This window comes from Anarrhichthys ocellatus, unplaced genomic scaffold (genome assembly GCF_004355925.1).
Source record: "Anarrhichthys ocellatus isolate YVR2014 unplaced genomic scaffold, GSC_Weel_1.0 scaffold52, whole genome shotgun sequence".
Taxonomy (NCBI): domain Eukaryota; kingdom Metazoa; phylum Chordata; class Actinopteri; order Perciformes; family Anarhichadidae; genus Anarrhichthys; species Anarrhichthys ocellatus.
Window position 1 is genome coordinate 328,397 of NW_022280082.1, and position 21,701 is coordinate 350,097.

General features: G+C 42.9%; 1 protein-coding gene across 1 annotated transcript in view; it reads left to right on the forward strand.

Annotated features, from left to right (window-relative positions):
- LOC116395967 (sterile alpha motif domain-containing protein 5) overlaps nucleotides 1–21,701 on the forward strand; it is a 119,529-nt gene that overhangs the window by 77,514 nt on the left and 20,314 nt on the right. The gene's annotated exons all lie outside the window — the stretch shown is intronic.

The following is a 21,701-nucleotide window of genomic DNA, read 5'->3' on the forward strand; positions in this document are numbered from 1 at the left end:
GTGTGTGTGTGTGTGTGTGTGTGTGTGTGTGTGTGTGTGTGTGTGTGGAGGTGGAGGTGGGTCTCATTAATGAAAGTCCATATTCTTGTAGCAGGTCAGTTAGGTCAATGAGCGAGCGCTAATTCTTCTCCAGTCCCTCTGTGTGCTGCCACTTGTTGCACATTTTGCATATAAATTGCTTTAAATGTGATGTTGCTGCTAAATTCTTTAACCGCCACCTTTTTTAAAATTCATGAATGCTTTTGAATTTTGTCTGGCACGGTTGAGCCGTCAAAAACTTCTTTGATGCATTTAAAAAAAAAACCGGCAGGTGTGCATGTACTTGGCATCGCCATTGAGTCAGACATTTTGTGAAATTGTCTCTCTTTTGTCTCTGAAAAGCTCTCAAGCTTTCCATGTCCTCTATCTCTCTTTCTCTTTCTTTCTGTGTTCAGACTCATTACCCAGTCTAACAGATGGTGAAGGGAAACTTGTCCCTGTGCGTATGTCTGTGTGAGCATGGCTGTGTGTATATATATATATATATATTAGTATGTCTAGTTATGTCACAGTGATCAGTATTCTGAAACAGTCTGAGGTCACTAGCTAGGCTGGCTGGCCTGTCACCTTGTTCTGGGAGGGCAGGGAATATTACATTTTTTTTTTTTTCAAAGTGGCACCTTGTAGGAATATGCAGAAGTATATTGCATTTTAACACTTCCCAGTTAGCCTGTTTCTCCTGACCTTTTCATCATTAACATGGACATATCGCAAACTCGGAACAAAAACCCATGCTCTTGGGCTCACACACACACACACATTGGCGCTCCACTCTATTGCTAGTGTGGGTGTTCAGACTTTAGACAAGTACTCTTGTTCAGTGTTAATTTGTGTCTGCTGGTTGATTGTTTGCCTCAGGAGGGGCAAGGGCGGTGCTTGGTGCTAAAAGCAATTCAATGGCCTATTTACATTCTGCTAATTGATTTGGAGGGTTTTGATGAGTTTTTCTCTCCGTGTGTGTGTGTGTGTGTGTGACACAGAGAGAAAGAGAGACCTAGAGCTAGATGCCGACGAATAAATCATCTTTTACAAACAATTTAATTAGCAGTTTCAAAGCTTAATCAGCAACAGCGCAGTGATGTCATGACAGAAAACAATATTCCTAAAGTGGAAATATTTATTGTGTGAGGTATCAGTGTTTTTGTAATATAAGCACTCTTAAGAAGGACTTCTCACTAAATGGCATTTGCTAAATATAATTAGGAGTCATAACACGCTTTGAATTGTTTTGTGTGTTACATCATGAATTATAAATTGAATTTGTAATAAAACTACTGTAGCTTGCACGGTTACTCTCAACAGAGGTGACCTGCACATTCATGCTGACAAAGCCCATTCAGCAACAGTATAGTGCATCAGCCTCCAGCAATAGTGGAATACATGGACTCCTTGATGTCGGCTTACAGCATAGATGGCTGTAATAAACATTTTATGTGTCTGTCCATGTATGTGTCTTTGGAGTGCAGGTACATGTATTGCCTACTTTTGATACATATTCATGTTGTAATGTTATACAAGAGCTGGCATGGAAATGCTGGAGGGTTTCATTAGCAGTGATAAAGGCTAGTGTAATTGTAAAATAGTCAAACATGATTACCAGTGACTGATCCAACCAGATGGTTTATTAGAAAGTATCCAAAACTGCCTCATTCAGTGGCTACATTAAACACATTCATACACAGGAAATACGCTGTTCAGCCACTTGGACTAAGGATGTTGACCGCATTTTCTCAGTGTTCCGTCATCAGTGTATGTATCCACGCCTGTATGCTGCCTGTTTATATATGTTGTGCACACTGCACATCCTTGAGTCTCTTTTGGCATTTTTTTGGGGCGGTAATTCCTCCACTGCGTGTTGACAAGAACCTTCACTCGATGTTTCCTTCTCTAAATGTTGTGACAGCAGGTCTAAACAGGATGCAGGTCAGCTGTACTAGTGGTTTATGCGAGAGATGTACAGGTTGGCCGGAGTGTCGCTGGACTGATGGCACTCGCTACGCTGCAGAAGGAGCTGCAATGAATGCTGCACAAACCCCTACAGTTGAGCTCAATTAGTACTGTCGATAGGCTGAGGCAGAATGTATGCATTTCCATCAAGGTGTTTGGTTATGTTTGCAAGTCTGTTTTCCAATCAGCTATGCTTCGCACAGCTCTGCCTGTGATTCGGGTGAAGATTAAGTGCTTGTGATGGCTGGTAGTGGTTAGACGTGAGGTTGGGTTCAATTTAAGGGTTGTGGGTTCCTTATATATACAGAACTAATAATTGCGTTTGGATTCTTTGAATAATATTGTGAAACAAAGACATAAAGGCTTGCACTGGATATGGCTGGCTGGCTTGAAAGATGCTTATTTTCCTAATACAGAAAAAGGCCTAAATAAGCTTATTTTTCTCATCTTGTCGCCCTGGAAATGGCTTTGCTACATCACAACATTTACTGAAAATGAGGCCATTATACCGAGCAGTTCTTCAACTTGCCTCATGCTGTCTCGTCTGTCAGCAATCCTCACCAGCATTGGAAACTAGAAGTTCTTGCGGTCTCTACATGGTATCCGTATCACTTAATTCGATTTTTTTTTTAGGAGTTGCGCGTCAGCTCCGGTTGTGGCTTCTCTGTATTTTGAGTTATTAGCGTGTGTGCTTTTTTTATGTCCATGATCGGTTTCCTATTTGCCAGTGTGTCAGCCCCGGGTCTGGAAGAGTGGTGTACTTTATGTTATTTGGTTTTGTCAGCAAGAATGACTCGGTGAACCGTGTCCTGGAGGGTGGATTTTGGGATGAGGAGAATTTCCTCTGGTGCCTATCCAAGCCCATGTCTGTCCTCCCCTGCTCCTCCATTCCCCTCTCTTGCGTTGTTTCCCATCTCTCCTTCCTCCTCTCCCATGACCTCAGGGAGTCATCAGGAGTTGCAGAGTTCCAAAATGGGATGATTTCTTCCCCCCTCTTTCCCTTTGGTCACTCTCTCCTTCTCCTTAATTAAAATTGAAGAAAAAGAACCTCACTGCTGAGTGACTCGTTCAAATAATTGTTGCTTTTAGCTGTATCAGGTTACTCTTTTTTTTCTTACCCTCTTTTTGCTTTTCTTCCTTTCCAACAGTCCAGTGTGGCATCTGGGCCACTTAGGAATTAGGGCCTTTGAGCGAAAAGGCAGAAAAAACGAGTGACATCAGAGAGAGAGAGAGAAAGAGAGGGAACCAAAACCCGAGTAGCTCTGTAATTTTCTGCTCTGTTTCTGTGATGGCATGCATGACCATTACAGACAAATGAGTTAATTGGAGATTGCCCTCCGTTTAGCAGCCAGCTGGGTCACTTTGTGCTTGTAGGTGTGTGAGTAAACATGTCTGTGTGTTTGCGTGTCACATTTTAGCATGTCTGCACTAGGTGTGTCTAGGTGGAGTTTAAGTGTTTAATGGAGTACACATAGAACTTATTAACAGAGACAACAAATAAAACGCTACGTGGGTGTGTTAGTATGTGTGGGAGACAAAAGAGACGAGAAGTGAGATAGCAAAGGAAAGGGGAGGGGGGGAAAGAGAGGAAGGCCAGACCAAGTCTATTTCAAAACAGGCAAGAAATGCGAGACTTGCTGAAACATTTTTGGAGAGAAGGGGGAGAAAAGAGCAAGACATGTGGAGCAAAGGATGAGATCCCTCCCCCTGCCAATTCCCAGTTACTGTTGACTATCCTACAGCGAACCCTCCCTCTCCCTCCTCTCCCTGTCCCATGTGAGCAGCAGCCTGATGACTGGACCTCTCTGTGTGTCTCCACTGCTTACGCTTTGCTGCGCTCCGGCAGACATGCATTGTTCTCCACTGTACACTACTTGTTGCTCCCATTCTCAAAGAGTTAGTCTGTGTTAGCCTCGCAGAAAACATCGACTGGGAAATACTTGAGCTGCCTCGTGGTGAGTACTGACATTATCATTTTGGGCTTTTGTCATGAGAGGAAAAAAATTGTCTCATTCATTTGTTTGCTCTGTCAGAGATTTTGTGTCAGAGTTTGATAAATGTTGAGGTGATATGTGCAGTAGCAGATTTCTAAACGAGATAGTTGGCATGCTGTGAAGAGAAAGTAGAGACACTTTTGTACAGAGTGAGTCGGCAAGAGAAATGCTCCAGTAGCGAGAGCCTTTCCAGCTCTCCCTTTCTTTCTGACTGACTAGCTCTCTTTTTGCTGACTCACTCTATTAACTTAATACGCATGCTGTGTGGGTGTGCTTACATGTGTTTGCCATTGTGTAAAATGTCTAAAGCAATTTTCTGCCATTATTCGTCTGTCCACTCCCATCTTGGTGCGCTGATGCGTGTCAATCAAATGGAATCGTTTGCTCACCGTGTTCCTACCCACCAATGTAAATGTGGAGAATTTAGCCGAGACAGAGGGAGAGGAAAACAAGAAAGGTGGAGAAAGAGAGACGCTGGCATACTGCTGCATCACCGTTTGTTATCACTCTCTCAGGTCCTTATTGATTTCCTCCTCTCCTGCTTGCTGAACGAGAACAATGGCCTCACGCCTGGCCAAGACCCCGAGTAAATAAGCCAACTAAATATCAACACCAAATCTCCTGCAAGATGTTGTTCATTGATTTGCTTTATCGCCAGATGCACACACACACATACACACACACACACACATAGAGACGCATACAATCTGGCCCTGTCGTCTAGAGGGACTCTTTTGTTTGGTGGGCATAATTGTTTGTGTGTATGTGTCTAAAGGCTTGTCCAATAGGTCTTGGACAATGAAGTCTGTCACCAGGGGATGTGGATTTCTATCTTTCTCTCTCTTTTTCCCCCTCTTCTTTTCCTGTCCAAGTCCCCCTGCACATCTGGATCTCCCCACCAGCTGACAAGGAACAAGGGAGCGGATGGAGGGGAGGAAGGAGGCGTGGATGGGGGAAAAGAGAGAAGAGAGAGGGATAGAAATGGTAGGAAGGGAAGTTCGCTCAGGCCAGAGTTCCCTTGTTGGACTTCCCCCAATGCAGGAAGAAGGAACCTCACAATGTCATTGTGAATGCCTAATGTGTGAGAGGAAACAGAAATGGGAAGAACTCCCAGACACACACAAAGACACTATTAAGTTCACATATGTGCACATAACACACAAATACACCCATGGAGATTAATGCACATACATACAAATGCATGTCGTTGCACAGAATCTGGAACTTACACAGACTCCTACAGATGTCAGTGACAGTGAAGCCAGCATTAAGCCCATTGGGCGGACTCGTATGCTGCTGTGGTATTCAGCTCAAAGAGGAGAGTGCTGGTGCACACATGGAGGGCTTTGGACATGTCAAGTTTTCAATGGGAATTTTTAGCTTTAGCTGTCAGAGCAAGTCCTGTTATCTGTCAGTCTCTTTACTCTCTACCTTTCCGCTCATCAGTGAGTGTCTGTCCATAGCCGGACTCTAATGAGACTCCCTAAAGTTGCTTTAAAGAGAACCCCTTGGCATTTACTTCTCTATGCTTTTTCATTTTCTCTACCAGATGAAACTGTACATGCCAGCTGCTGTTGCAGTGCTCTGCCAGGCTTGGGCGGCCACTCCTGTGCCTGTTTATTCATGCCAGGGCAGGGCTAAATGCCGTGGCAACAGGTGTGCGTTGACATCATTAGCGTTGAGCAATAGGCGAGTCGGCATGGACATACGCTTATTTAAAGGGGTGAAAGTCTCGCTCACATTTGCTTCTGCAGTTCCCGCGCAGCGCACGTAATCTGCAGAGGGATAGTTTTTGGGGTGGCGATGATTGGGACAGTGATAAAACACTAGCCTTCATTTCCTCCTCAGCCTCCAAGGGATTGTTTGACTGCGCAGTTTCTGCCATATGTGCATGTGTAATTCAGCCTCTGTCAGTGCAGCTGGTCGGTTTCTGTCTGTAACGCAGCTTTTCAGTTTATTTCTGGCTGTTACAAGCTAAGCCTGCATCATTGTGTGATTTATAGGTGAGCAGCGATGATGTTACAATGCAGGTGGCATGAGCGAGACCGTGGTCTCAGCTGAATAGATTTACAGTGTGAGTAAGCCTCATCAGTGTTAATACTCTTAATGTACTTCTCCTGTAAATGTCTTGTACATAATCAGTCACATAATAGTGATGTGGTCATACTGGTCTGATGACAGCCAAGTTAGTATGTCTTCCATTACATCAGTATGTCACTGGGCAGATTGAGTACCACGGCCAATGAGGTAGTGTCCTTTGGCACAAGAAGCGTTGTACTGTACTGTACTGTACTGTACTGTATGTGTGTGCTAGCCAACAAACCAGAGTAAAGAAGAGTGGCATGCGTTCAACTGAGTAACAAAGCTGTAGTTTGTTTTGGTCAGGGTGATTGCATTCACTCAGCATGATGTCCACACAGTGTGTACTACAATGTAAAAAAAAAAAGAGAATCAGACAGACGTGGAGCCAGACAAAGACCATGGCTGATGACAAACAAACCACCGCAGTGGGACAAATGAAATGTATGAATGAATGTACATGAATCTGGGAAGCATTGAGCAAACCTAAAGACCCTTACAACTAAAAGTTTGTTCACTTCGTATCATGTAAATCATATATTGCAACATGCATACTAACTTGAAATAAAGTGAAAATGAGCAAACTAGAAAAATAGCTTCAGCATATCAATGGATTTCACTGACAGTCAGACATATTGATAAGTCAGGGCATTCTATAGCAGCCATCTGGGGTACTTACTCTTTAAGGTCTGCATATGTTTGAGGAGAACAGAGGTTCTCTCAGCTTTGTGAGCTGGACTGATTACATTATGCAAGGAGTCCAGATAGGATTTTGCTGATCCTCCTCTCTCTCTCTCTCTCCTCCCCTCTCTTATTCATCCAGCCTCTTTTATTTTAGGACAGTCTTCAGAGTATTACCTTAAGCTGATCTGTCTCTCGTTTTTGATCCCCGAAATATGCTTTTTATGTTTCTGCTCTTATCTCAGCACACATGCACCCTGCCTCACACACACACACACACACAGACGGGGGGGGGGGGCAGTTTCATCATACGTGTAGAAACAAAACCTCAAACATATAATTAGCTTTTGGGTGTGTAAAAATACTTTAAAAGGGTGTCTTTGTTGTTAGGTTTCGTGTGCGTCATTATACTCGCTTGGTTGCAAAATCAACAGCTTAATGAGATATCTTCCGCATTGATCCTAATTGCTTAATTTGCACGGCAGCGATGTACTCGCGATGTCACGAGATCACGCAAAAATCCATTTTGTCAGACTTCTAATGATGCGTTTGTGTCCGGCAAGCCAGAGCACAGACTAATCAGCCTCCTGTGAGGGGCATGGCTTAGGTGTCTGCGAGACAACACAGAGAGGCGACTGTTCAGAACAGCACTGAAGGCTTTTCTCGATGGAAAAGACGTTTGTCACTCCTCTCTTGACTGGCTTTGGCAAGAGTTTGAACGACAGCTGGTTCATCCAATCACCTGCCAAGTATTGGTAGCTTCTCAGATGGTTCTCTGTAACAAACCATCTGGTGGGTCAAGTTACCTGAATGCTACAGTTGGTTCCAATTGCAGAGAGGCATTGCCCTGTTCAACACAGACATATTTGTGTACGGCGTCCAGCTTCACATGTAGGATCCAGGACATTTCATGTCATGACAGACTCATGGACACAAACATCTAGCTTCACTCAAACAATCTGCTCCTTAACTAGGCTGCATGCAAGTTTGATCACAATGTCACTCTTAGAATCGAGTCAAGTAGGGCAAAAACAAAACAAACCATGGCATTAGGTTTTTATGTGCTGCTGCTGCAGGCAGGCACATTATGAGTTTAAAAATGTTCTCTTGGATTAGGTATTTCCCGAGAGTGAATAAAGGTGCTTCCGCAGTGCTATATGTGGATTGCGTGTGCGTGCCAGTGGTGCCCAGAATATTGTTGTCATTGCAAAGGATCTGTAGTTTGCTCAAAACCTATTCAGTCTACAGCCAGATTCCTTTTGACAGGTTTGAAACTCTGCACAAAGTCTGAGAAGTTTTCAACATGATATCACTGGCATCCTGTCTACAGAAGTCTCTCTATATTTAGCCATTTCCCTTCCTGCTATTCCTAACACGATATGCAAATTGTGAAGTGTAAAAATCAATGCAATTTTAAACTGAAATTTAAAACTAACAAAATTAGTTATCGAAGCTTTTGTTTTAAGCTGAATATATACACATACAGGTGCAGTGTATGCAAGTGCCTTGCATGCCTGATTCTTTGTAAATAGTGAAGATTATCACTACCACTCTACACGTTCACACTACTGTGTCATCTCCGTGGTTCTGCTGCTACTACAAAAGCTGGCTTTAAAAGCTCATTAAATCTATTTTGAAACGAGTCAGAGGCCAGATATTGTATGAATCTCCAAAAAAAAAATCCAAGTGTTGAGCATGTCACAGGTTACACATCATATTGAGATGAGAGGATTACAGCTATTATTGGTGAAGAAAGAACATTCCCTGATTATAGCCCGACTGTGTGTGTGGATACAAAGAGCTCTGATTACTGCTGGCACTGCCGCCCCGCTTCCCACTCCACCAAGCATTGACTGGCACAGCAGGGGGACAGGAAAGCCTGCAGGCACACACACTCATTCGTACAGTACCTACATGCAGGCGCACATCAAACCCAGTGATTAGCACTCTGTCGGTTAATCTCATGCTCTACTGTCAGCCCACATTTCCATTTTTTTTCATTAAAATTGAACTTTTATAGAGTTCTGTATTAAATACAGAACACAGGCAGCTTTGTGCTACAGAGCTAATATTTAAATGTTAAACATGTATGTTTAATGGATGATAACCTTCTTGAATGATGTTGTATATCATGTTACTCTATACACAATAAAACACCAATAAACTTTGATGATCTCTCTTAACACCACGCGCCCACACACACGCCCACACACACACACACACACACACACACACGTTTTTTTCCTGTTTGTGTTGCCGATGGCAACAGCTTGGCGAGGATCCGTGGTGATGTCAGCACTGATGTATGAGTGTTGGGAGTGCGAGGGGATGACCTCAGCAGAGGGGAGGTCCCAGAGGACTCGTATCAGCTGCAGCCAGCGCTCGCCGTCAGGACTTTCTCACACTCGGTGTCTGTAGGAAAGCTGCCCTGACTCCCACAAACCCTGATTTTTCACAGGCATCACAAATCACCAGCACGCAGCATGAGAACGATCTCTGACATGCACGGCCCCCACACACACCATAAATAGTCTAATATAACGGGAAAAAAAGGGCTGGGAATATTAGGATGATTATGGTTTAGATTAACTTTGAAATGAGCAATGTTTTTGACGCGTGGGTCCGTGTCTCGTGCCCTACCGAAGTCGATGATTATTGATCATTCTGTTGTTAAGATTTATTTTTTAATCTATTTTTATGTTCAAATATTAACCCATAATGCCATGCTTATTGAAAGAAAAGTGAGAGCACATGCATTGTACCCTTTGGTTTCATGCATTTTCATATATTTAAAGTAGGCGGTGCTGAAGGGGTGTAAAGTGTGCCAATAAAAGCTAGCCAATGTAAGCAATGCAGATTTATTATACTGTGTGTATATATATATATATATATGCATATATATGCATTTATTCAGTGAGTGTTATGAAACAAGCTGAAATGGTCAGTTGTGTATGCTGTAATTTGAATGGGGTGTAGTTACAGGATTTCCTGTAAGTAAGGCTAGTGGTTATGCTCATCAGCCTTGGTTTGAGGCTTTTGGCCTCTGTCACATGTGTCCTGTGGACAACATAAGCAGCTACTCATGTTATGGTCTGTTGTTGGCCACAATATATTTTCGCTGATATTAAAACCAATTCAATCTCGCTCATCCCTTTTCCCTCAGAATGGCAGCCTGTGTCCAGGTTGGCAGAGGGGCTGTCCAGCCCTTGCCTCTGATTTAAGCAACAGTCGATCCATAAATGAATGGTTGCCTCTTGCTAGGAGAGATGTGCTACCAGCCATGGATGGGTAAATAATCATAGGAGCACCGACCACATCCATGGATACAGATTAGGAATGTGCCTACCGTACGTGTGTTCTAGGCACAGGCGAGTGCATGTGTGCTCATGTGTGCATGAACATATTCATGTGTGTTTAATTAAGTCGTGAACTCTTATGAGGTGTAAGGGATCAAGAGCCAGTAATGAATCATGGGGTGAATTATTTTTTCTTCTCTGAATTCGCTTTGCATTAACGTCTCACTGAAAGGTGGGTGTTTAATGGCTGCTGTAAAAGTAAAGGTTGTGTTCTGAGTGTGGGTGAAAAGAAGGAAGGGGGGGGGGGGGGGTAATTAATGTGCAGGTTTCTGGTAGCTTATTAGCATGGAAGGGTATAGTCCTTTACACCAAATCAATTTCATTTAAATAAAGTTCCAATTTATCATGAAAATACCTCTCAGTCGTCCAGTCCAAGAGCCTTTGTCAAACCAGTTACTTGTTGGCATGTTTAAAGAAAAACGTCTTAGCAGGGGGTGATTTCTCTCTTTGGGAAAACATGTTTTGTACCATGTGGCACATTTTGAGAGTCAGATCTAGTGAGGTCTTATGTATTATTGCTGCTTTGCCCCAGGGGGAGCTGTTGTTCCAGCTGTGGACAGTAAATCCCTGTCCTGTCGTGCCCTGTCGTGCCCCCTGGCTCCATGAAGCATCCTCTTGGGGCACCCTTTGTCTTCTCTACTCGTCTCTCAATCAGAGTTCTCCTTCATCTTTCTATCTTTTAGTTATATTATGTCACAGGTCAATAAAATGTGCCGTTATTAAACTTTCTTCCTTTTTTTTTTTTTTGTATTCACTGACAATGGCCGTAGTTTACCCACCTTTCATTCTGCCATTACGTCATACCTAAAAACCCAGGCCACAGCTGTAAACATGTTCCCACCACATGTGCTGCTTTCCGATTCCAGTCATTTGTGTGCACAAACAGACTGAATCAGAAGTCTGGTTGAGGTTATGACTGAGCTAAAACCCTGGAACTAGACAGTGTCTGAGCTGGGCTGACTTTATTCTACAGTGAAATTTCAGATGCATCGCAGTGCCTCCACTCTCCCCGGCTTTATCCCTGTAGATCTCGTTGAGCTTCGGTGTACGGTGAGTAAAGCCTTTTGCCTGCTTCACACATCACCCAGCATTGATATATATTCATGTCAGGCAAAGTATCAAAGTAGATCATATGACAAGTGTTTGTGTGTGTGTGTGTGTGTGTACCTGCAGGGCGGTTGTCTGAAGATCAGAGGTTTAAAAAAAGCAGCCTGGTTATATCTGTATGCTTAAATCATCTTTCATAGTAGCTTGTCTACATCTGTTGTATCACCAGGTGCATCTGTATAGTGTAGATTTGTGTCTATACCATTACATGTGGCTGTTGATGGCTTTCAATGATGTATTTTGTTGAAACAGCACCACACTGCCTACAAACTTGCTTATTGTACATGAATATAGATTATTAACTCAAATGTATTGTGTGGGCCTATATTCAAGCTGTTGGTGCTTCGGTTGTTATGGTTACACCAATCCTTCATCCTACGTTTACTTAGCTCCACATCCCTAGCTCCCCACACACAGCAGACTCTGGGATCAGTGCCAGAGAAGTGAGATTACACACACACACATACACACACCCTTGGAAATACCCCTGCCCAGCTCAGAATTCAGTTTTTTTTCTTCAGATATTATATAGAGGGGGCTATACAATGCTATGTTCAGATACCAGGTATGTGCTCTACAAGCCATATGTGCTTGTATTCTTTTCTGCTCTGAGATCATCATGACCAGATGATCTTGCATCTGTCCCTCAATATATTTCAGGCTTTGACAAGGGAGAGACGGAAAGAAAACAGGCAAAAGAGGAGAGAGAGAGTAATTGAAACTGGTGTCCTTGTGTCCTCCAAGACACAGCCCATCTTGTTCTAGCCGTATGTTTCCTGACTGACTGTCTCTACTGCCAATTATGTTATTGACCAAATGTACAAATTAAGTAAAGCATTGTCTTGGAAGTGTGGCAGGTCCTGATTATTGTTCTTTTCATGCATCACTGAAGAGGAGTGGAAAGCGGTGCGAGCGAATGCCAGCTAGAGCAGATCCATACCTGCATTCACGCTGCTGTTGTATGTCGAGATAGTGCAGAGAGAGGGGAGGTAAATACTGCATTGGTCTGGGCTAAATGCCAGCTATGCGCCACAGGATGTGGATGTCTTTTCAGCCAGGATGGGCTCAGCACCAAGCCCTGCAGCAGTACACTCCTGTACCAACACAGGCCTCCTGTGAGTGTGTGTACATGTCTGTCCTCCAGGACCCCCTAGCTTGTAGTCATCCATCTGACCATCCCTTCCCTGCCCGATCATTTTCTCTTTCTGTGTTTTTTTTGCACGTTTTGCAGCCTGTCTGATCGATACAAGGTCTCACGTTGTCCCCAAACAGTTTCTAAGACTCATTGAACTTATCGGAAGCATATATAATTGTACAAGTTATGTATTGGGTACACAACATTTGATGGTTGCAGCTTCTTAAATTGGAGGCCTCTTCAAGGTCGATATTATTGTAGATTATATATTTTGACCCCAATTTTTACAACATCCATTATTAACGAAATATAAATTATATTAAAATGCATTCAAGACAACTGAAGTGACGTTTTCCCCCCACATGAAGACACATTGAGTCTGAACACGGCATCTACTATTTACCTCAGGCAATTTTACTCACCCTGAATTTAATCTCAGTGGGCCCATTAACCTCTATGCTGCTTCTGGTCCCGCTGAGTCGTCTTGGCTCCGGAGAAGCTCCACTCTTCCAGAAGGGTGAAGGGGCAGCGGAGCAGACTCATTACTGGTGCATTGGCCGGCCTCTAACCTAGACTGGAAGGACAATCATTAAACACACAAAGCTAATGACCGCCGACTGCTCCGTTTGTTTTTTTCCCCATCAGCCTGGATGTCTGTTTGTTGTCGTGTGTGTTGTTGTGTTGGCGCAGGTTACACACCGATAGATCTGTGGGGACACGGATAACAGAGCGACAGAGAGAATTGAGTCAGAGAATGAGTCAGAAAGGTGTGTTAATTGGTTCTGAGTGACCATCTGGACCAGAAATCTCAGACAGGACTCCCCACCAGCCCGTAATGAGGTCTCGTCAGGCCGGAGCAGCCCTCGTCACACAGCTTCTGCCAAGCATCGGGGCATCGCCATGGTAACCTCTAAGCCCTTTTACCACCTCAAAAGTTATGAATCAGCCAATTACAGCACGGAAACTTGTGAGTCATCCCTCACATGGCTTAAATGTACGTGACTAGGCTACTGTGTTTTCAAATCATTAATTGTAAGGTTTTATAGAAAGGTTAAACCACAGTACTTTTTTTGGCACCGGAAATATGTCCTTTACAACCGAGTATCAAACAGTCAAGAACTTGCTGGCATCAAGTGTCTAGTCTGATTTGTAATGTCTACTAATGGATTGATCCGAAAGTTCCTGATTTATATCAAAATGTTGCCAATTTCAGACTTTATTTAATTGTTTTGCAGCTGCTTGTCTGTAGCAATCGGCTTCTTTAGAGAAACGATTTTGTGTGAGTACATTACTAAAAGTCAGTTGTCCCATCAGCACTAGCATTTGAAATGATACCCCTCCCTCGTTCTAACTTTAGCTCTAATAATACATCAGGAGCATGTCGTATAATCACTTTTAAGTATTGTTTGATTGTTTTCAAGCTAAAGACCCAAAGACTTTTGACCTTAGCAGATTACAATAGTTAAAGATTTCCCCTCACAGAAATATCTCTTCCCCCTTCTCTTTACATGAGCATCAATTTTATTTCTTGGAGAGCTCATTCCACAAGTTTAACCAGAACTTTGTTACGTTGCCATGTGAACCTGTTTAAGTAATTAGGAAAATATACATGTCTTGTTTGGTGTTTTTTCGTGGCTCGACCCCGCCATTGGGTTCATATTTTGCCAGTGTAAGCAAGATCCTCTGGGCTGAAATGGGGGGAAATTCCTGTGGAAGTAGAGGGCTACAGTAGTTGAGCTGAGCTTGCACTATGTTTGTGTGTTGTGTGGTTGACTTTCGTGACAGAAAGACAGACAGTGCTGCATATACACACATACACACACACACACGGAGCAGCCACAGAGCGAGTTTGTTGGTATGGGACGCTGGCAGAGTGTCATGTTGGTCATCTGTGCTGTCGACAGACTTTCATTGCTTCAGCTTTTAATATGAATCTAATATATGCATTAAGCTGGTTTTCATAGAAGATATTGTCAGTCAACATCAAAAATGAAATCTAAAAGTGACCCAAATGTCAACTGATCTCTTTAGATGAGGCACTGATCACTAAAATTGACAAACAAAGTAGTTGCCTCAATGTGGTGTCAGAAAGCAAAACAAATGGACAGAGCAAAGAGGATGTAAAAGTAATAAGGGAAGAAAGTGTGAAGAGGGCTGAATGTGCTGTGGTCAAGGGTTAGACTCTGGACCAGACTGGCTGATGATGTCAGTAGGGAGGTCTTGTATAATGTGCTCTGCCCAAGCCACACACTGTCAGACCGCAGTTAAATCCGGAGCACAGAGCCAGTTACACAGCGCAAGTCAACAATTTAGTCTGAGGTAGACGGAGAACAGCGAGGCATTAACACCACATTTTAAAACACGTGCAAAGTACATCTGCTGACACTTGAGTTAACTCAAAGGACTCAATATTCTGTTTTTCATTCGTAGTCAAGGGACAAGATGTAGATGAATAACCAATTGTTTAAAAGAAGGATTTCCTTTCCCCACTTGCTTATATTCTTTGTCTGTGTCTTTGTCAGCAGGATATCTGAAAATGGATTTCAGAGGCCAGATAGGCCCTGCGCCAATGAAATAGACTGAGACAAAGAGATTGTAATCTAGATCGCAATGGAGTGTTTACCGTCAGCATAAATCCGTTTGGCTGAACTTTAATGTGATGAGAGCAATTTCTTAGGTTGCGAGCAACTTAGTTTGTTCGTGGTACTCTGAGTATCTTCATATGAAGAGGTTGTGTTTGTGGAACAGACAGAAAGTTGATTCTCTTTTTTGGTCTTGAAAGTGAATTATAGTCTGGGGAAACTATTTATCTCTGGTACTGTCCCAATACTCACCAGTATCCCGACAGTCTGGTGTTAGTCCTAACAGCACAGACCGAGAATCGGGATTCAGAGGAATAATATGTCAGTGTTGTGTTTGTGTTGAAAATCCCTCTGCACTGAGGTTTTGATATTAACCCACTGTTGTGAGTCAGAAGAGGTTTTTGTATGTCAGCATGTATTTTAACGTGGCCGTTTATTTGCCTCTAATGTGCAAATGGCCAAGTATGTGTGACAGATCATGTGTCGTGAATTGTGTGTGAGATATATGATGGCCATGTGCATACTGACAGTAATTACAGAAGCTCGTACCGCACAGCAGCCCGGGGCTGGCCGAGGAACATCTAATACATAACCAAATGTCAGCCAGCAATGTGATGTAAATCTACAGGGAATGTGAAGCTGTAAATGCTCATAAAACACGGCTCACTGCTTGGATTTTATTTTTTATTTTTTTTATTAAAAGATTATAAATGTGGGTTTGCGGTATTTTTAGATAGATTTGCAGTTTGCATACAGTTTGTTATTCTGTGTGAGTGAGTGTGTGGCCGTGTGTCTGCTGTTTATCTGTGTCTGTTTATGAACGTGTGCCAGGGACAATGTGGCATCTCCAGAACTGGAATTCCTCTCACACCGCACTCCACAAGAGACTCTCTGTCTTTCTCTGCTTCTGTAGGATCTGAATGTTGTCTGTTTGCTAGTTTCCACTGGTCAAGGTGACTGCCTAACAAATCACACACACTCTTAGTTTTTGATTCCAAAATACCAAAACCAACCATTGCAAAACACACACTAACAGTGCCAAAATGCGTTAATGTACGAACATTTGTTATCCCAGCTTCTTTCTGTAATGTCTCACTCCCTGTTGGACATTAGTTTAGAAAATCAGATGAGGGTGTTTAGGCAGAGCAGAGTCAGACCCATAAAATCTTTATTGAGCCCCACTGGCTACTGTCTAGTTAGCACTGGAACTGTAAAGTTATGCAAAGCTGCTCTATGTCTGCATTATGAGTGTGCAAGCTTGAATGTGCATGCATGCCTGAGTGTCTGTGTCCTATATACTTGAAGCGACTACTATAAAACTGAGATTGAGATCAAACTGCAGGGGATAATTATGTGTTCACAGCACACATTGTCATTAATAACATGGAGGCCAAGCTTGTTTTTTTTACTGTTTATAGCTCAGAGGCTAACATATGGCAGAGCGGCTGACTTGACATAACAGGATGTGCAAGAGGATTTAATAGACAGTCCAGCGTGGTGCATGGCGATGAGGGCCCTGTGCGCTGTGGTTTGTGAGTATATTTGACAACAGCAGGGGGCACCACTGTGTCCCATTGTACTGCCCCCTTGATTAAAACAGAGAGAGGGGGAACAACACTTTGAGAGGAGTTGAAAAGGGGAAAAAGAACAACAGAACATGGCCATGGGAAAGCTCCTGATAAGCAAGAGACCAATGACAAAACAATCGAAAACAGCTCGTCACATCAGACTAAACAGTTTGGACATCTCTGGAATGTTTTTTGAGATTCAAAGAGGAATCACTGGCTTACTTTGACTGGAGTGCAAGTGCATTGACTCTGTGGACCTAAGGATGAGTAAGAAAGGTTGACAATTCCAAAAAAGACAGTATACAGTCAAACAATAAAAAAAAATGAATCTGACTTGGTACTGTTGCAGTTTATCCCACATAAAAAATGTAATTCAAACTGTAATAAATGGACAATTAAAAAAGCAATTATGTAAAGTTAATTAGAAAATGTATCTTTGAAATCGATATGGATTACCAGTAAGTTTTACTACTACAGCTGAATTGTTGTAGTACTTTCACATATTCATAAGTAGTAAAGTAACAGTAGCACTTCTTCTTGGGTGGGACTTTCTGTCCACTCGCAGGCTCTTTCTCTATTGTGAAAGTGCTCTGCCACAGTACATCTCGTGCAGTACACAGAGTGAGATGACCCAGAATGTATGACACACTGGACATCAGCACTCAGCCTGGCACTGCCACCCTGACACCAACGCAGCTGCCGGCTCAAGTCACATGACCTCCATCCACAGTGAGACCAACACATCTCCACTGTCTGCACCTGTGGACTCACTCACTCGCGCAAACAACAAAACAAACAAACACGCACTTTATTCCCTGTTTTGTTATTTCCGAGCACGATGTGTGCACAGCATTTTATCAAAGATACAGATTAATCTTCTTCCACGGCCATTTCTTTTCAAACACGCATCCCAGATGGAAAATATGCACCTAGCTCAAGAACACCGTGCACTCAGTTAAAGGACTCTGGCCTCTCACACGGCGCTGCTCATGCCTTTGGAAGCTCGCTTACATCCAAAACAACATCTGTCCTTTCAGTCGCGCCTGATTAAAACACCCTGGAATCTCAGTTCACACACACAATAGTGTAACATAATCACCGACCACATGGCCACGGAAGGCATACGCTGCATGGAGAATCTGGGGATCCAGGGCTTAGCAGAAATATGCTTTGTTTATATGTCGGCAGTTTTCTACACAAAGCACATGAAAGGGACCTGCAATTACCAGTGCATTAATAAAAGCATGGATTAGTATAGTACTAGTAAATCCTACTCGGAAAGGCTTGTGACTATGGGAGGCGTAATATAGTTTTGTGCAAACTGCATGCCTATAGAAGCTCTACATGCTCATGTCGGTGAGTTGGCGAGTGCATAATAGAGTATTTAAAAGTCAAATTGACTTAAATGGGACACAAAGAATGTGAAAATGTTTTGTCTGAGTTACAGTGGTGTCAGCAGGTTTCTCTGTACCCTTTTGTTGTTCACCGTGCATATCACTGTGTTTACCTCACACTCCCAATTGTCTTCCTCTTCCTTTCTCTTCTCTCTCTCTCTCCCTCTAGCCCTGAAGTCATTCCTGTGTTGATAGTTGAAGTTTCCCCCAGCTTTCAAAAGACTCCAGTGTTATGCTTGACCACCCTATGAAAAGTAATACCTCAAGCACACAAACAGCAAGCGCCAGGCATTCATTATTACTCCCTGAAAGCATTGTTTTCAGTGGAAAGACCAGTGTGTTGATCTAATTTAATGAGTTGCTCAGCTGGGGGAGGGGACCGAGGCAACAGTAATTAGTTGTCATGCTAATTGGGTTCGTGTGATAACTCCCACACAAGGCTCAGTGGCGCGTGAAGCACAGTGGGGCTAGCCTGGCCGCCTACTCATCACACATACACATCCTCTTGCGCATTGTAATACACATAAACACATATATATATATATATATATATATATATATATATATATGCAAACACATATAAATAAGAGTAGCAAATGCTCTCATCCAGATTGGTTCAAAGACAATGCCTGGGGACTGTCGGGCCTTTGACCCATCGACTAAGCAGAATTAATGATTTGAAAATCTTGATCCCAATTAATCACTCAGAGAAGGCACACTGAGGACTAAGAGATAAGGGTTCAAGACATTCGATCCAATTAAACTCGGGGTAGACACCAAGTGATTTTAAAAAAGGAGGACGATGTGTAGAAACACGGGGTGAGCCAAGATGAGAGATAGATGGAGAAATGGTGATCAGAGCGAAAAGAAAGGTGACTACACCCTTGTTGCTTTAATGTGAGGAGTTTATAGTCACCTTTATTTCATTCTCATGAAACTACAAAAATCTAAAAATGAATATAATTTACTGGAACAGGACAGGATGCATACCAGCCTCATTAATCTGCATATAAAGAATAAGCGCATTAATTTCCAAAATATTATTTTTATCATTCAATATCTTCACAATGTAGAGGATGCATGCTCTAAAACGCAGCTATTCTATGTATATGTTAGTGTTGTGTGGTTACGTACAGCATTCATTAAGGGCGTTGGTGGTGCCCTTGATGTCTGTCCACTAAGTTGTTAATCACGCCTGGCAGCACGGTTCGTGACTCCCCCAGGGGCAATTTTGAAGGCCCAGGGTCACTGACCTCCAGGAAGGGTCACTCTCACTATCAGGGGAGGTCCAGCCACTGCTTTGCTTCAATACCGTCTGCATTCCTTTTCTATCTCCGTCTCCTTTTTCTCCTTAGTCTCAGGAGCGCCTTTCTACTTTGTCTTTCCTCCTCCTTGTAGTCCGAACACCTAAAGGTGTTTCACTGTTGTTTCAACTCTACATCAAGATATCACCTTTATCAGTTTGATACTTAACTACCTTTATGTGACCAGTCTGACAGGTTCCACTGTAATCTTCTTCTACTCTCTAACTCCTCCCCGACCTTTATCTTCTCTCTGCTCTCTTTCCGTTCTCTGCTCTTGCCGTGCAACATCGCCCCTCTGAGTGTGTTTAGACACGCTGCTTGCTTTTGTGATAATCTTGCAGAGTCATAAAATGAAACACCGTGATAAAGTGTAATCCAGGGCAAGTGCGTTTAAAGGAAATCTACCGTCTCAACGGGTGTTTTTTTGAGACTTTAACATTATTCAGCCTGTGGGAGTGTTTGAGTGGTAATGAATGGACTCAGTGGAAGATTAGTTGATTCTTTGTAGATGGAAGATCCCTGCAATGGCTTCATGTCTGTTGCCATACCTGCAAGAAACACGTGCTGTTCCCTGAGATTGTCTTGTCCTGACCTGTCCTTACACAGTCCTGTAAATGTAGTCATTGCCAATGCTGGCAATCCCATCTAAGCCCTGACTCTGATTTTGTAAAAATAGGCTTGTTTTTAACTGATTTATACTGACCAAAAAGTCCCACACATCATGACCTCACATAGAAATGGCTTTTGCATAAAAGAAACGACTGCTCCCTGTCTCACGTCTACTCTAGAGGTTGTCCCAAACCTGATGACGGTGCTATTTTCCTCCCATCCTACAGGAACCAAGCAGGATCGGCACCAGAGAAGAGGAACGCTTGATAAGACAATGAAACCATTAATAATAGATGGGAGAAGAGATGAAAGAGGATAGATGAAAGGCAGTGAAATTGTCAAAATAACTTTCACACTTGCCGTCCATCAGGATGTAGTCCAAGTCCTGAGGCTTTTTAAGACTATGTTCAAAGTAACCCACGCCAGAAAATGTATATTCATGACATCATCCCTCCATGAAAGAATCCCCTATATATTATGAGAACCATGAAATAAGTTTAGCTCTCACATCCTATACTTTCAGGACACAGTTATAGACACTGAATTGGTTGCAGGCGTATCCACTTCGTGTTCATATGCTTTTGCGCTCATTTCTGACCAAATGTTCACATCTTTTCGAAAGAGCCGATCCAAAGGAGACAACTCTCTAACATGTAGCTTAATAAATTGGCATTATGGTAAAACAATTAGCAAGTGACTTGTCTCCTCTCGTCTGGCAACATGACACCTTGATTGGTGTCCAGTGTGAAGAGAGAGAAGGGGAAAGCTGGCATCTCCACACACACACACACACCAGCGGTGTTTGAATGTGCATTGGGTCAACAGGCTTCCTGTTCTCCTTATTAACGGTACAGTTTGAGTTGCTCCAGGTGGGGTCACACTGTCTTGTATTTGGGTAATGGGGGTTTTGGCAGAAAGAGTGTTTGTGGTGGGTGTGAGGGGGGGGGGGGTGACTTTCAACACCTCTTTTTAGCTTGAAGAAGGGGGAGGATCAGCGTTCTTCAAAAAACACAACGTGCTCATCATTCTTTAGAAACATGGGAAGACTAGTGCAATGATGTAATGGCAGTATGGACACACACACACGCACACACACACACACACACACTAGTAGTCCTACCCCTTGCTGCTGCTGTTAACCGGAGGTTACAGATGCGAGGTCAGCAGTGCAGACCCCTGGGTTGTAGACTTGCTGGCCAACAAAGCTGCTCTTGTGTGAGCGTGTGTTCTGTGTGTTTAGACCGTAAGCAGGATACCGTTGATGAGCAGCTGCCGCTCATCAACGGCCTGTTAAAGTAATTCTTCACTGACACACACTTTGAACCGTTATATTGAATAAAAGGGAACGATCGGGGCCAACAAAGAGGAGTAACTTGCGTGATGTGTTTGATTTCTGGTGCGTGGGTAAACCACTTTAGTTTAGACATGTGAATTTCGACAACTACTGGATGGATCGCGATGACATTTTGTGCATTCATGATCCCCAGAGGATGAATCCCACTGACTTTGGTGATCATCTGACTCTTCCTCTAGCCCCACAATGATGTCGACATTTTATTGAAATATCTCGACATGTAGTGGATGAATTGCCCTAAAATTTGGTACAGATATTCATGTTCCCCAGAGGATGAATCGTACAAATGTTGATCACCTTACCTTTCATCTAGTACCATCATCAGGTCAAAGTTTTACTTGTTAGCTCTTGTTAGTTTCCTATAGTTTCTATATACTAGTTGCATATTCCTCTTATTTTTATTTTCTTATCTTATCATATGTATCACATATCTCCTTGCACCACAGGTGCAACTGATCACATTTTACATGGTTACGGAACGGAATGTGAGTTCAATGTTCTTTTCTGGTCGGTTCTTTTCTCCTTCGGTTTCGTTACTTCTTTAAATGCATG